At 52.4% G+C, this 5,000-nt stretch overlaps 1 protein-coding gene, 6 non-coding genes and 1 pseudogene across 7 annotated transcripts in view; 1 reads left to right on the top strand and 7 right to left on the bottom strand.

Annotated features, from left to right (window-relative positions):
• Positions 1–5,000, top strand: part of LOC148826073 (uncharacterized) — a 588,722-nt gene that overhangs the window by 70,874 nt on the left and 512,848 nt on the right. The window lies entirely within an intron of this gene.
• LOC148826540 (5S ribosomal RNA) lies at positions 487–605 on the bottom strand (annotated as a pseudogene).
• Positions 1,143–1,261, bottom strand: LOC148826539 (5S ribosomal RNA). The gene has a single exon (XR_016092851.1). It is a non-coding gene; the product is annotated as a 5S ribosomal RNA (ribosomal RNA).
• On the bottom strand, positions 1,799–1,917 carry LOC148826538 (5S ribosomal RNA). The gene has a single exon (XR_016091939.1). It is a non-coding gene; the product is annotated as a 5S ribosomal RNA (ribosomal RNA).
• Positions 2,455–2,573, bottom strand: LOC148826537 (5S ribosomal RNA). Its single transcript, XR_016091938.1, has one exon. It is a non-coding gene; the product is annotated as a 5S ribosomal RNA (ribosomal RNA).
• LOC148826536 (5S ribosomal RNA) lies at positions 3,111–3,229 on the bottom strand. The gene has a single exon (XR_016091936.1). It is a non-coding gene; the product is annotated as a 5S ribosomal RNA (ribosomal RNA).
• LOC148826535 (5S ribosomal RNA) lies at positions 3,767–3,885 on the bottom strand. The gene has a single exon (XR_016092901.1). It is a non-coding gene; the product is annotated as a 5S ribosomal RNA (ribosomal RNA).
• On the bottom strand, positions 4,423–4,541 carry LOC148826534 (5S ribosomal RNA). The gene has a single exon (XR_016091935.1). It is a non-coding gene; the product is annotated as a 5S ribosomal RNA (ribosomal RNA).

Genomic DNA, 5,000 nt, shown 5'->3' with positions numbered 1-5,000 from the left:
TCTTTTACGACGCTGCTTTTTTTCCCTTGCGTTTTTCTCTTCTTCCCACGTTCTCTCTCTTCACTGCCTTCGTCCCCGCTCTATTTCACTTCAGCCTTTCACTCTTGCTTCCTTCCAATGAGGACGGAGCTGCGGGAGAAAGGGCGCTATAGAGGATCGCTGTGGAGAGCTGCTGCTGTGCTTTGACATCTGAGCTCTGTGGAAAACGATCTCAATACAATTCTGAAAAACGCGACTCCCCGAACGCCAGCCGAACAAGTCTCCACAGCCGAAGCGCTGTGTCTCTTTTCAGCTGGCGATAAACCTTTCCTCGATCCTTTGCGGACTTGTAAAACTGTTCATGATCAGAATAAAAAACGCTCACGCTAATACACAAGCACCCGTGTCTCGCCAAAGCTGACAAATAAACAGACGGACAAGCCGCACTGCACGTGTGAACAGGGGAATGAGCGAGCGAGCGGGGATAGGGCGCCTCCTGCGCTTAAAAGCTTACAGCACCTGGTATTCCCAGGCGGTCTCCCATCCAAGTACTAACCAGGCCCATCCCTGTTTAGCTTCCAAGATCAGACGAGATCAGGCGTGCTCAAGGGGGTGTGGCCATAAGCGAGAGCAAGGCTCGCTGGCACCCTTCTTATAGAGAGGACAGCTCCGTCACCTCTTTTACGACGCTGCTTTTTTTCCCTTGCGTTTTTCTCTTCTTCCCACGTTCTCTCTCTTCACTGCCTTCGTCCCCGCTCTATTTCACTTCAGCCTTTCACTCTTGCTTCCTTCCAATGAGGACGGAGCTGCGGGAGAAAGGGCGCTATAGAGGATCGCTGTGGAGAGCTGCTGCTGTGCTTTGACATCTGAGCTCTGTGGAAAACGATCTCAATACAATTCTGAAAAACGCGACTCCCCGAACGCCAGCCGAACAAGTCTCCACAGCCGAAGCGCTGTGTCTCTTTTCAGCTGGCGATAAACCTTTCCTCGATCCTTTGCGGACTTGTAAAACTGTTCATGATCAGAATAAAAAACGCTCACGCTAATACACAAGAACCCGTGTCTCGCCAAAGCTGACAAATAAACAGACGGACAAGCCGCACTGCACGTGTGAACAGGGGAATGAGCGAGCGAGCGGGGATAGGGCGCCTCCTGCGCTTAAAAGCTTACAGCACCTGGTATTCCCAGGCGGTCTCCCATCCAAGTACTAACCAGGCCCATCCCTGTTTAGCTTCCGAGATCAGACGAGATCAGGCGTGCTCAAGGGGGTGTGGCCATAAGCGAGAGCAAGGCTCGCTGGCACCCTTCTTATAGAGAGGACAGCTCCGTCACCTCTTTTACGACGCTGCTTTTTTTCCCTTGCGTTTTTCTCTTCTTCCCACGTTCTCTCTCTTCACTGCCTTCGTCCCCGCTCTATTTCACTTCAGCCTTTCACTCTTGCTTCCTTCCAATGAGGACGGAGCTGCGGGAGAAAGGGCGCTATAGAGGATCGCTGTGGAGAGCTGCTGCTGTGCTTTGACATCTGAGCTCTGTGGAAAACGATCTCAATACAATTCTGAAAAACGCGACTCCCCGAACGCCAGCCGAACAAGTCTCCACAGCCGAAGCGCTGTGTCTCTTTTCAGCTGGCGATAAACCTTTCCTCGATCCTTTGCGGACTTGTAAAACTGTTCATGATCAGAATAAAAAACGCTCACGCTAATACACAAGCACCCGTGTCTCGCCAAAGCTGACAAATAAACAGACGGACAAGCCGCACTGCACGTGTGAACAGGGGAATGAGCGAGCGAGCGGGGATAGGGCGCCTCCTGCGCTTAAAAGCTTACAGCACCTGGTATTCCCAGGCGGTCTCCCATCCAAGTACTAACCAGGCCCATCCCTGTTTAGCTTCCGAGATCAGACGAGATCAGGCGTGCTCAAGGGGGTGTGGCCGTAAGCGAGAGCAAGGCTCGCTGGCACCCTTCTTATAGAGAGGACAGCTCCGTCACCTCTTTTACGACGCTGCTTTTTTTCCCTTGCGTTTTTCTCTTCTTCCCACGTTCTCTCTCTTCACTGCCTTCGTCCCCGCTCTATTTCACTTCAGCCTTTCACTCTTGCTTCCTTCCAATGAGGACGGAGCTGCGGGAGAAAGGGCGCTATAGAGGATCGCTGTGGAGAGCTGCTGCTGTGCTTTGACATCTGAGCTCTGTGGAAAACGATCTCAATACAATTCTGAAAAACGCGACTCCCCGAACGCCAGCCGAACAAGTCTCCACAGCCGAAGCGCTGTGTCTCTTTTCAGCTGGCGATAAACCTTTCCTCGATCCTTTGCGGACTTGTAAAACTGTTCATGATCAGAATAAAAAACGCTCACGCTAATACACAAGCACCCGTGTCTCGCCAAAGCTGACAAATAAACAGACGGACAAGCCGCACTGCACGTGTGAACAGGGGAATGAGCGAGCGAGCGGGGATAGGGCGCCTCCTGCGCTTAAAAGCTTACAGCACCTGGTATTCCCAGGCGGTCTCCCATCCAAGTACTAACCAGGCCCATCCCTGTTTAGCTTCCGAGATCAGACGAGATCAGGCGTGCTCAAGGGGGTGTGGCCGTAAGCGAGAACAAAGCTCGCTGGCACCCTTCTTATAGAGAGGACAGCTCCGTCACCTCTTTTACGACGGTGCTTTTTTTCCCTTGCGTTTTTCTCTTCTTCCCACGTTCTCTCTCTTCACTGCCTTCGTCCCCGCTCTATTTCACTTCAGCCTTTCACTCTTGCTTCCTTCCAATGAGGACGGAGCTGCGGGAGAAAGGGCGCTATAGAGGATCGCTGTGGAGAGCTGCTGCTGTGCTTTGACATCTGAGCTCTGTGGAAAACGATCTCAATACAATTCTGAAAAACGCGACTCCCCGAACGCCAGCCGAACAAGTCTCCACAGCCGAAGCGCTGTGTCTCTTTTCAGCTGGCGATAAACCTTTCCTCGATCCTTTGCGGACTTGTAAAACTGTTCATGATCAGAATAAAAAACGCTCACGCTAATACACAAGCACCCGTGTCTCGCCAAAGCTGACAAATAAACAGACGGACAAGCCGCACTGCACGTGTGAACAGGGGAATGAGCGAGCGAGCGGGGATAGGGCGCCTCCTGCGCTTAAAAGCTTACAGCACCTGGTATTCCCAGGCGGTCTCCCATCCAAGTACTAACCAGGCCCATCCCTGTTTAGCTTCCGAGATCAGACGAGATCAGGCGTGCTCAAGGGGGTGTGGCCGTAAGCGAGAGCAAGGCTCGCTGGCACCCTTCTTATAGAGAGGACAGCTCCGTCACCTCTTTTACGACGCTGCTTTTTTTCCCTTGCGTTTTTCTCTTCTTCCCACGTTCTCTCTCTTCACTGCCTTCGTCCCCGCTCTATTTCACTTCAGCCTTTCACTCTTGCTTCCTTCCAATGAGGACGGAGCTGCGGGAGAAAGGGCGCTATAGAGGATCGCTGTGGAGAGCTGCTGCTGTGCTTTGACATCTGAGCTCTGTGGAAAACGATCTCAATACAATTCTGAAAAACGCGACTCCCCGAACGCCAGCCGAACTGGTCTCCACAGCCGAAGCGCTGTGTCTCTTTTCAGCTGGCGATAAACCTTTCCTCGATCCTTTGCGGACTTGTAAAACTGTTCATGATCAGAATAAAAAACGCTCACGCTAATACAGAAGCACCCGTGTCTCGCCAAAGCTGACAAATAAACAGACGGACAAGCCGCACTGCACGTGTGAACAGGGGAATGAGCGAGCGAGCGGGGATAGGGCGCCTCCTGCGCTTAAAAGCTTACAGCACCTGGTACTCCCAGGCGGTCTCCCATCCAAGTACTAACCAGGCCCATCCCTGTTTAGCTTCCGAGATCAGACGAGATCAGGCGTGCTCAAGGGGGTGTGGCTGTAAGCGAGAGCAAGGCTCGCTGGCACCCTTCTTATAGAGAGGACAGCTCCGTCACCTCTTTTACGACGCTGCTTTTTTTCCCTTGCGTTTTTCTCTTCTTCCCACGTTCTCTCTCTTCACTGCCTTCGTCCCCGCTCTACTTCACTTCAGCCTTTCACTCTTGCTTCCTTCCAATGAGGACGGAGCTGCGGGAGAAAGGGCGCTATAGAGGATCGCTGTGGAGAGCTGCTGCTGTGCTTTGACATCTGAGCTCTGTGGAAAACGATCTCAATACAATTCTGAAAAACGCGACTCCCCGAACGCCAGCCGAACTGGTCTCCACAGCCGAAGCGCTGTGTCTCTTTTCAGCTGGCGATAAACCTTTCCTCGATCCTTTGCGGACTTGTAAAACTGTTCATGATCAGAATAAAAAACGCTCACGCTAATACAGAAGCACCCGTGTCTCGCCAAAGCTGACAAATAAACAGACGGACAAGCCGCACTGCACGTGTGAACAGGGGAATGAGCGAGCGAGCGGGGATAGGGCGCCTCCTGCGCTTAAAAGCTTACAGCACCTGGTATTCCCAGGCGGTCTCCCATCCAAGTACTAACCAGGCCCATCCCTGTTTAGCTTCCGAGATCAGACGAGATCAGGCGTGCTCAAGGGGGTGTGGCCGTAAGCGAGAGCAAGGCTCGCTGGCACCCTTCTTATAGAGAGGACAGCTCCGTCACCTCTTTTACGACGCTGCTTTTTTTCCCTTGCGTTTTTCTCTTCTTCCCACGTTCTCTCTCTTCACTGCCTTCGTCCCCGCTCTATTTCACTTCAGCCTTTCACTCTTGCTTCCTTCCAATGAGGACGGAGCTGCGGGAGAAAGGGCGCTATAGAGGATCGCTGTGGAGAGCTGCTGCTGTGCTTTGACATCTGAGCTCTGTGGAAAACGATCTCAATACAATTCTGAAAAACGCGACTCCCCGAACGCCAGCCGAACAAGTCTCCACAGCCGAAGCGCTGTGTCTCTTTTCAGCTGGCGATAAACCTTTCCTCGATCCTTTGCGGACTTGTAAAACTGTTCATGATCAGAATAAAAAACGCTCACGCTAATACACAAGCACCCGTGTCTCGCCAAAGCTGACAAATAAA

Source organism: Atractosteus spatula, chromosome 10 (genome assembly GCF_055471065.1).
Source record: "Atractosteus spatula isolate fAtrSpa1 chromosome 10, fAtrSpa1.hap1, whole genome shotgun sequence".
NCBI classification, from domain to species: domain Eukaryota; kingdom Metazoa; phylum Chordata; class Actinopteri; order Semionotiformes; family Lepisosteidae; genus Atractosteus; species Atractosteus spatula.
The sequence above is the reverse complement of the archived record's forward strand: the minus strand, read 5'-3'. Positions and strand labels throughout refer to the sequence as shown.